The sequence below is a fragment of the Lithobates pipiens genome, unplaced genomic scaffold (genome assembly GCF_037356315.1).
Source record: "Lithobates pipiens isolate NorthernLeopardFrog02 unplaced genomic scaffold, aLitPip1_a1.2 Scaffold_25, whole genome shotgun sequence".
Taxonomy (NCBI): domain Eukaryota; kingdom Metazoa; phylum Chordata; class Amphibia; order Anura; family Ranidae; genus Lithobates; species Lithobates pipiens.
Genome location: NW_027507787.1, coordinates 101,696,761 through 101,707,707, shown reverse-complemented (window position 1 = coordinate 101,707,707; position 10,947 = coordinate 101,696,761).

Here is a 10,947-nt window from a genome sequence, read left to right as displayed (position 1 = left end):
AAGCAGACTAAGTGGTTCTGTGGTCTGATGAGACCAAGATAAACTTATTTGGTTCAGAGGGTGTCAAGCATGTGTGGCAGTAACCAGATGAGGAGTATAAAGACAAGTGTGTCTTGCCTACAGTCAAGCAGGGTGGTGGGAGTGTCATGGTCTGGGGCTGCATGAGTGCTGCTAACACTGGGGAGCTACAGTTCATTAAGGGAACCATGAATGCCAACATGTACTGTGACATACTGAAGCAGAGCATCATCACCTCCCTTCGGAGACTGAGCCGCAGGGCAGTATTCTAACATAACGACTCCAAACACACTTAAGGCCCATACACACGATCAGACTTTTTGACAACAAACATGCAAATTAGCTGTTTTGGAGCAACATCCGACCGTGTGTACGCGCCATCGGACAAACCTTTTTGGTTTTCATCAGACTTTTGTTGGCTGTGCGAACAGACAAACTTTCTGGCAACAAAAGTCCGATGGAGCAAAGTCTGATCTTGTGTACAGAAAACCATAGGACTTTTGTACAAAGTACAAACAGGCATGCTCAGAACCAATGCAAAAGATCAGCCAACAATACAGAAGTTGACCAAAGGTGGTGGTAAAGAGCAGAAAAACCACATGATTTGGTGAAAGTTGGCTGAAAAAGTCCTGCCATGTGTATGCAATACAAGTTCTTGGCCAACGCCCTTTGTACAAAAATTCACAGGAAAGTTTGTACAAAGTCCGATCGTGTGTATGAGGCTTTACAAGATGACCACTGCCTTGCTTAAGAACCTGAGGGTAAAGGTGATGGACTGGTCAAGCATGTCTCCAGATCTAAACCCTATTAAACATCTGTGAGGCATCCTGAAATGGAAGGTGGAGAAGTGCAAGGTCTCTAACATCCACCAGCTCCGTGATGTCATTATGGAGGAGTGGAAGAAGACTCCAGTGGCCACCTGTGAAGCACTGGTGAACTCCATGCCCAAGAGGGTTAAGGCAGTGCTGGAAAATAATGGGGGCCACACAAAATATTGACACTTTGGGACCAATTTGGACATTTTCACTTAGGGGTGTACTCACTTTTGTTGCCAGCTGTTTAGACATCAATGTCTGTGTGTTGAGTCATTTTGAGGGGACAGTAAATTTACACTGTTATACAAGCTGTACACTCACTACTTTACATAGCAAAGTGTCATTTCTTCAGTGTTGTCACATGAAAAGATATAATAAAATATTTACAAAAGAAGGGAGAAGGCGGAGCCTAGCCGAGAGGTAATGCTGGCTTAGAGCTCCATTCTCAGCAGGACAACGGAGCCATATAACGGCGGAGGTAACTTGACCCTCCGCATATATATCATACCAAACGGTAGATAAATATCCCTACCTTACATTGGTGACATTCGGGGGGGTCAGAGGAGACTCATGAGGCAGAAAATTAACAAGAAAATGCCGCCTCACACACACAGCAGTATGGCACTGAAACCCTCCCCCTCTGAGGGGAGACACAGTGAGGAGAACAAACACCTCTTCTGCTGCTTTACATAAAGATGTTCTCTCATTAAAAGCACATAGTCTCTCTAACCAAATACCTGAGAAAAATATGTCAGTTCTGGAGAATTTAGAACTTTCCACACAAAAAGACTTATCCCCTCCTGTAACGCTGCAACAAATAGAAAATCTGCTTCAAAAATCACTAAAAACCACTGCAGATATCATCACCACAAACCTTACCAAAGAAATTAGAATACTTGGTCAGCGTACATCAGCACTGGAAATTAGAGCAGACGATCTGGAAAATTATACATCTAACATTGCCTCAGAAATTGATTTTCTTAAAGAGGAAAATGACATATTACAATCCAAATTAGAGGATTTCGAAAATCGTGCAAGACGCTCCAATATACGTATTAGAGGAATACCCGAATCTGTGACTGATTTAAATGGTGCTATTACTGCACTTTTTCAAGAATTACAACCAGCTATCCCACTAGAGCGTCTTGAAATGGACCAGGTTCATAGAGCCCTAGCACCAAAGAAAATAGATGGTCCTCCCCATGACATTATCGCAAAATTGCATTTCTACCGCACTAAGGAACTACTGCTAAATACAGCTAGAAATAAAGATCCCCTAATTCTCCAGGGTCATAAATATCAATTATTCACAGACCTCTCACAGATTACAGTCAGCAAAAGAAGAACCCTGAAACCACTACTGCAAATATTACAGCGAAATGACATAATCTACCAATGGGGCTTTCCTTTCTCAGTGCGTTTTACTTTCCAAAGTCGCAAATATATGTGCCGAGCAGCTAAGGACCTGCAAACTACTTTACAGAAACTAGGGATGATAAACACATCAAGAGATTCTGCGGACACTCGCCAAAAATCATCCTCATATGCTGATACTCCCTCCTCTGCTTCCAGAAGAGAAGAAGACTACAATCCACAGAAAAGAAGTCGCATACAATCTCCACCTCCAGATCTGGCTGACACTATGGACTGATAAACACTTGTACTGAGGCTACTATCTTGCCTTTTCAACAGAATGGCTACTGCCGAGTTTTTTCTCTGACTTCCAATCAATATTTTTATCATAATCTTATTTAAGAAATGTTCCTAATAATTTAGGCACCTTATTATAACTGTTTTTTCTCTCTCTTCTCTTCTTTGTCTCTGAGGTTGCCTTAATCTTACATTTGAATTTTTTGCTTGAAAAATGAAATGATATGGTTGGCTCTTGGTGTCCTGCAGGGAAGTTCCTTGCACCCTCTCTTGTTACCCTCAGCAGCTCGGTGTACACCGGGCAGTTGACAGTGGCTCATGTACCCTTGGAGGGAGAGATTTTCTCCTCCCAACGGACACATTAAGAACATAGATATGTTAAGATATATTTCAATATTGTATATTAATTGTATTTTCTTTTTCAGTCATTATCTCCTTTCCCTCCACCCCTATACTCTGGAGACAAATAATTTCTTATATGACACACGTTCTAACATAAACACCAACACATATTTACTTTTCCCAACTCCATGGCCCCATTAAACATCATATCATTAAATACTCAGGGACTAAACGTTCCACACAAACGCACTAAAGCCTTCCGCACATTTTCATCCAAGAAAGCACATATAGTTTGCCTCCAAGAGACTCATTTTGCGTCACAATCCACTCCCAAATTTTTCAGTAAAGACTACTCCCAAGTGTACACAGCTTCGGCCTCCTCTAAAAAACGAGGCGTGCTTATAGCTTTCCATCGCAATACACCATTTTCACTAATGAAGGAAATCAAGGATCCAGAAGGTGGTTACTTGATTCTTAAAGGACACCTACTTGATACCGCTATCACCATTACATCATACTACGCTCCTAACAAAAATCCTATTTCTTTTCTTTCTCATTTATTTCAAACTATAGAACACCACAAAATAGGTACTACAATTCTATGTGGAGATTCTAATCAGACCATATTCCCATTTTTGGATAAATCACCAATCCCACAGTCACATACAGCAGACAAACAACTCTTATCAAAACTAATTACAAAACATAACCTAGTAGATACTTGGAGAGAATTGAATCCAACCAAGAGACAATACACACATTACTCGTTCCCTCATCGCTCATTCTCTAGGATAGACCATATATTTATGTCCATAGGGCTAATTCCAGAAATAATATCTACAAAAATGATTCCCATCCCATGGTCCGACCATAGTGCACTCTACATTACTGTTGCCTCTATAATTCCAAAAAAAAAAAGATCCAACATGGATATTAAGAGATTTCCTACTCAAAAATCCAGCTCATAAAAATAATATTGAAATTGCGCTCAAAGATTATATAAAATATAACTCCACACCTGACGTCTCTCCGACTACATTATGGGAAGCACACAAACCTGTTCTCCGTGGCATATGTCTACAGCAAGCAAACATATTCAACAGAGAGCGGAAAATCCTTTGTCAGACTTTAGAAACAAATTTCAATAAATGTCACACAGCTTTTTTTAAAATAACCCTTCTTCTTTATCTAAAATAAAATCTTGACAAAGCTAAATTGGAATTTGATCTATTCCTTACTTACTGAAGCAGCGGATAAAACCATCAAGCGAGCACAACACAATTTCTATATCAATGCGAATAAACCTCACACACTATTAGCCAGGGCATTAAAATCCTGCCAGAACCCAACGAAACTGATACGTCTGAAAATCTCTAGGGGGGTATACACAAATAATCCTTTAAAAATAGTACAAAAATTCAAAACACAATTAAAAAATGTATACTCTTCTAATAATGAGTTGGACCCTTCTAGAGCAAATGATTTTTTCTCTCATATATCTCTACCGACACTATCTAAAACACAAATGGAAATGATGGAGGAACCAGTGTCAATTATAGAGGTATCTGAAGTTATCAAAAATCTGAAACTAGGGGGGCATGGCCGGCCGAGACCGAGGACGGGCGCTTTTTAGCAGAGCTCCGCCAGGCCTCTGTTAATCTGGTGCCATCCTCCGCTCCAGGACGCCCTAAGTGCCAAAAAAACACCTCATCTTGCTCCTCGGACGCTTCTCCACAGGTCGGGGTGCATTTGTTGGCCATTTCTCGCTCGGGGACTGCGGGATTTGATCCGTTCTGGCCGCTGGAGGCCGCCGCGCCGGGCGCCATCTTGCGGCCTACTAGGCCTCCATAATCCCCGGACTTTCCTGCGGGGCTGCCCGGCAGCGGAACCAGGCATCCCGGAGGAGACATACTCGGCCGCCGCACCGCTGCACCGCTGCGCACAGGAGGCTCCTGGGATCACCTGCCCTGCACCCCTCCGGCCTGGTGAGTCCCCTGTGGGGATATTTGGACTTCCACCTGCCTGCTCCCCTCCAATTGTCTCTCCCCCCCCTCCCCACACCGTCAGGAGGATCCCTTGCTAGGCCACCCCTGGGGGCTTATGAGGACTGGTTCACTGCTATCCTTTTACCATTGCATCAGGCAACAATCATCCCTGGCAACACCCTCCAGGCGAGACCCTGGCTTCGGCCTATATTGGTTCCTGGTGGCCATCTTGCTACACCCTGCTACACCCAGATTTTCACAGCTCCCATTGCCACAGCTCCACAGGGTGAAGGGGTTAAAACAAAAATAAGCCTCCTGACATTGACTGTACCTGTCGCCAGTAATTAATATGACCACGATCAACTTTAACCTCCGTGGCTCCTAAATGAGTTAGGGGGCCCATCTGCTCTCCACGACCCCCGCTAAACAACGCTAGCTACTAATAGATCCGGGGGTAAGCTTTTCTTATCTCTACAGTACCAAAGCACCCCATGGGAAAAATCGGTCAGCAGCAGGAACATTACAAGCATATCCCTGAACAACAACAGACAGGGCCTATTATGGATCGTTTTGTCATCAGATCTCAACTTGCGCCCTCTCATTATCCGCCGGATCCCTTCGCCATTCTGGATTCAACTCTTGGGACTGAGGGCTCTAGCTCCTCCTCGGCTAATGCTCTCCAGGCCCCTGAACCGGGTCCCCCCTCAGCGCAGGGGGTTCTTACCCCTGCTATCTTGGATGCCAAATTGGACGCCAAGCTGCACCTTTTACTTCAACAGATCGCGACTAATGTCTCGGCCGAGGTAAATAAGCTTGCGGTGGAACTGAGAAAGGAGATCAACCAGATGGGTGAGCGTACAGACACACTTGAAAATAAGTTTGACGAGATGGTTAGCTATGTCCAAGCCGTTGAAGAAGACAATCACAACCTCCGCCTCTCTGTCTCCCAACTACAGCTGCAACAGGAGGACCTGGAGAATAGAGAGAGACGCCAGAACTTACGCTTTAGGGGTATCCCGGAGACTGTGGGTGACTCTGATCTACGTTCTTACCTCCTGGGCCTTTTTAACACCCTGGCCCCCACGGTCGTGGACATAGACTGGTGCCTTGACAGAGCACATCGCTCCCTGGCCCCCAAACCTCCAGCTGGAGCCAGACCCAGGGACGTTGTTGTCCGGTTTCACTTCTTTGAAAGCAAGGAGGCACTGATCCGCTCCACACGCAATAAACCTCAAATAACCTACCAAGGGGTGAAACTGCAAATCTTCAGTGATCTTTCTCCCATCACTCTGGCTAAACGTAGGAACCTCCGGCCGATCACCTCCCAACTGCAACACCACAAGGTCCCATACTTCTGGGGGTTTCCCTTTCGCTTGATGGTGTAAAAAAATGGAACTCAGCACGTCTTACGGGACCTTCCGGAAAGCGAAACCTTCTTAAAGAACCTTGGTCTTCCTCCCCTCCCTGAGGAGGACATACATCCCGCTGAAGTCCAGATTCGTCCGTTACCCAACACTCCAAGCCGCATCTGGACGCCCGTGCGAAGCAAGACCAGGAGGCACCTCTCTACACCTCAGCGCCCACGGTTCTCCAAGCAACCTCCCTGAACCCTCTCGACACTTCTCTTGTGGTTCAGTTTATTTGCTACTTTGACCCTCTTATTTCTCCCTTCCTCCTGTGTATGGGAAGGGAGAAGTTCCTGTTGCTGTGGCATCAATCTGTTTGTCCTTTGCCTTGACTCGTCAAGCTGGGACTTTTTTCCCCACCCCATGGGGCTCCGTTTGTTTTTTGTTTTTTTTTCTACGAGAACTATAGGTTGTTAATGCTATTTGTTCATCTACGAATTCATACGGAGAGTTGATGGCCCTTCCATTTTTTCAGTCCGACCACCCCTGGTGCTCGTCCGGCCATGACCCTCTTGACCTGGGTTGACTCCCTAGGTCCCCTGAGGCACATGATGCCCTCAGGTCATGCTAATGTTTTTTTCTTTTTTTCTGCTCTTCTTATTTTTATTTTTGTTGTTTATTTTTTGTTGTTTTTGTTACTGTATTTTACTAATGTTTTATGTTCTCCTGTGTCCATTTGTAGAGCTCAGTTTCATTACTCTCCTATGCACTACAAAGGTTGGTTAGGCCTCAGGCTATCCTGGCTTTGGGCGCTCCTATTTTTTTCTCTTTGCCGGGGTATATCTGACGCCAAAGTCGCATTTTCTTCAATGATGCCCCAGTATAATGTTGTTTACTATAATGTTGTTTACTATAGGCTGTGCCACTACTCTCAGGTACTTACCATTGCTTATCTTAATAACGCATCCTTATGGCTTTAAAAATTCTGTCCTATAATGTTAAAGGCCTGGGTTCCATACGTAAGCGCTGGTTGGCCCTGAAGGAATTCAGGTCTTCCGGTGCGGACGTGATTATGCTGCAAGAAACTCATTTTAGAGCGGATGGCTCCCTTAAGTTTGCCTCCAAACATTTCCCTACCTCCTTCCTGGCCTCTGACCCCACAGGCAAGGCAGGGGTTGCAATTTTGATTAAGAAGTCGTGCTCTATTAAGGTTACAAAATCCCATGCAGATCCCCATGGCAGGTACCTAGTTTTAGAATGTCAGCACTTGAGCACCTCCCTGACCCTTGTCAACCTGTATGCCCCTAATGTTGGGCAGCTTGACTTCCTTAGTACCTTGCTTGACTCCCCTCATTGCCCATCCCAGCCTTTCATGATAGTTGGGGGGGATTTTAACTTCGTCATGTCTCCCTCCAGGGATAGGAAAACTCTGTTCTCATCCACACCCTCCAGGAAGTTGGCTTCCCAAGCCACCTCTTTCCGTCAGCTCATCAGGTCCCATCGGCTCTTCGACTCATGGAGGATCAAGCATCCCACAGCTCAGCAATTCACCTTTTATTCTCCAGCCCATAAAATGTACTCGCGGCTCGATCACTTTCTTATTTCCGCCCCTCTCATCCCACACGTGGTCGACTCTGAGGTGCTACCGATTACCTGGTCCGACCATGCCCCCATTACCCTAAACCTCTTGCTCACTCAGGCTTATCCTAGATCCTGTCACTGGAGGCTTAACAGCCACCTCCTACATTCTGAAAGCTCCCGCGCGGTCCTTGCGAAGAGTCTCACGGAATTTTTCCAATTGAACACTGGGTCGGTCCCGGATTTTTCCACCCTGTGGGAGGCCCATAAGGCCGTCTTCAGAGGCGCTTGTATTGCAGAGAGCTCTAGATTGAAGAGGGATAGGTCCGCACTTATCCGATCACTAACCTCTGCTCTTCTCACGGCTGAACGGAAGCTCCTGGCCGCCCCCACGGTGGAAAGACTCCGGAGGGTCACTCTCCTTAGGGAACAGATTAAAACAGCACAACTCAACCGGGCAGCCAAATCGCTGCTTTGGATGAGGCAGAAATTCTACGAATTTTCCAATAAACCTCATACAATGCTAGTCAACAAATTGCGCCCACGTGCATTCAATTCTTTTCCTGAGTTTCTTTCCCGACCTGACGGATCTAGGACCTATTGCCCTCGTGAAATTTCAAACATTTTCGGTAAATTTTACCATAAACTCTACAACTGTCTTTCCCCGGAAAACCATTTTCACTTTACTCAAGAGAAATTTAGAGCCTTCTTCTCCAATCTTAAACTCCCCAAACTCTCGTCGAGCGATCTGGAGACCCTTAATAAGGCGGTATCGGCGGAGGAGCTTTCTGACGTAGTGCGGGATCTTCCATCGCATAAGTCACCTGGCCCTGATGGACTCCCCTATTTCTACTATAAAACCTATCTAGACATTTTAGGACCTCACATGCTCACTCTATTTGATACTTTACTACAGGGGACCCATCCCCATCCACATTTCTCACATTCCTTCATCTCAGTGATCCCCAAACCGGGTAAGGATCCCTCCATCCCAGATAATTATAGGCCCATAGCCCTTCTGAATTCTGACTACAAAATATTTACTAAAATTCTTGCCTCCCGGCTATCGGTTCTTGCCCCCAAACTTATTCACAGAGATCAGGTGGGGTTTGTGCCTGGCAGACACGCAGGTGACAACACCCGCCGCACGATCAACCTGGTCGATCTTTTGGATAGGACCAACACACCAGCACTCCTACTTAGCTTAGACGCCCAAAAGGCCTTTGATAGGCTCAGCTGGCCTTATATGTTCGCCACGCTCAGGGTTTATGGGTTTCGGGGCCCTTTTTTGAGGGCATTGGAAGCTTTATACTCAACGGTCACTGCCCAGGTACAGATGTCGTCCTTTCTGTCGCCTCGCTTCCCCCTGTTGAATGGTACTCGGCATGGCTGTCCTCTATCTCCGCTAATATTTATTTTATGTCTGGAACCCCTGGCCGAGGCTGTACGCTCTCATCCAGATATTCGTGGGGTGGTGATGCGACAGGGGGAGTACAAATTGTCACTTTTTGCTGACGACGTCCTGCTAACTATTACCAACCCCCAGATATCCCTCCCCTCATTGCACAAGCTACTAACATCCTTTGGGGGTATTTCTGGGTACAAGGTTAACACCTCTAAGACTGAGGCCCTCCCCATACACATCCCTGCCACACAACTTTCTAGACTAAAAGAATCTTACCCCTACAGATGGTGCAGTGATTCACTCAAGTACCTGGGGGTTTTTCTGACCCCTTCTTATTCCCACCTGTTCCGTGCGAACTTTCCTGCCCTGTTTCAGGATATAAATAATTCACTACTGACCTGGTCTAAATACCCTATATCCCTGCTAGGCAGGGTCAACGTCCTTAAAATGTCAGTCTTGCCCAGACTGCTCTATCACTTTGAGACACTGCCAGTTGCCGTTCCGTCCCCTCAGCTTAAACTTCTCCGACGACGTTTCCTTAAATTTATTTGGGCTGATAGGTCTCATCGCTTTGCCAGCTCTGTGGTGTTTGCGCCCGCGGGTCGGGGGGGGGGGTTGGGTGCTCCGGATATTGTGAAATATTATCAAGCTACCCATTTACGAATTATTGCTACCTGGTCCTCTCTTAATGCCACGAGTCGGTGGGCTACTATTGAAAAGGGGGTCCTGTATCCGGCTCACCCATGCTCCTTGATCTGGGGCGCACCATCCCCACTACCCTCCACCCTCAGACGTCAATGTACGGCCCCGATGTCATTTACCTTGGACTTGTGGCAGAGGTGTAACAAAAAGTACTCCCTCTCTTCGGCCTGCCCCCCCCTCACGAATGTCTTATTTAATCCTAATATCCCTGATGGACTGTCCATGGGTAGGATTTCCCCGTGGCTAGACCCCCCTCTTTTCCAACTTAGAAACCTGGTACACCCTGTCTCCCGTAGACTCCACGCCTTTGAGACCTTGCGAGAAAAATATGACATTCCCAAACATTCGTTTTACTTCTACCTACAGGTGAGACACTTCTTTAACTCTAAATCTCCGACCTTAACCCTTGACACTCCCACAGCTTTTGAGCACCTCTGCGCTCAAGGCCCACATCAACCTAATTTAATTTCCTCTATTCACCGCATCCTCCATGAGTCGACCCCTCTAACTGAATTTACGCATCTGTATATGAGTAGATGGTCTCAGTTGTTGGACAAGCCTATCTCCCTGCAGACGTGGGATAGGATTTGGTCCTCTACTTTCAAATCCTCTAAGTGTGTTACGCAAAGGGAAACAGCAATAAAAATCCTTATGTTTTGGTATAAGACCCCCGATGTTATCCACAAATACGATTTTTCAGTCTCGCCATCTTGTTGGCGATGTGGCCTTGACATTGGGTCATTGTTCCATATCTTCTGGACATGCCCTTTGATACGGCCTTTCTGGATAGCGGTGGGGTCTTTGGTGGTGGAGTTGACGGGGGTATCCCTCCCGATTGATCCCCTATATTGCTTGCTGGGTCTCCCTATACCAGGTATACCTAAAAACACCAATCGACTGGTTTCCTACATTTTGCTTGCTGCTAAGAGGCTTGTCCCATTGTGTTGGTTGTCCAATGCAACTCCCCCCTGGCCTAGGTTACTCCAACTGGTGTCTGAGATTCGGAGAATGGAGTATTTGACAGCCTCGGTACATGATTTGGTTCCCCAGTTCGATAAAGTGTGGGAACCCTGGGATCGATCAGCATATGGGGCCCCCCCTGCCGG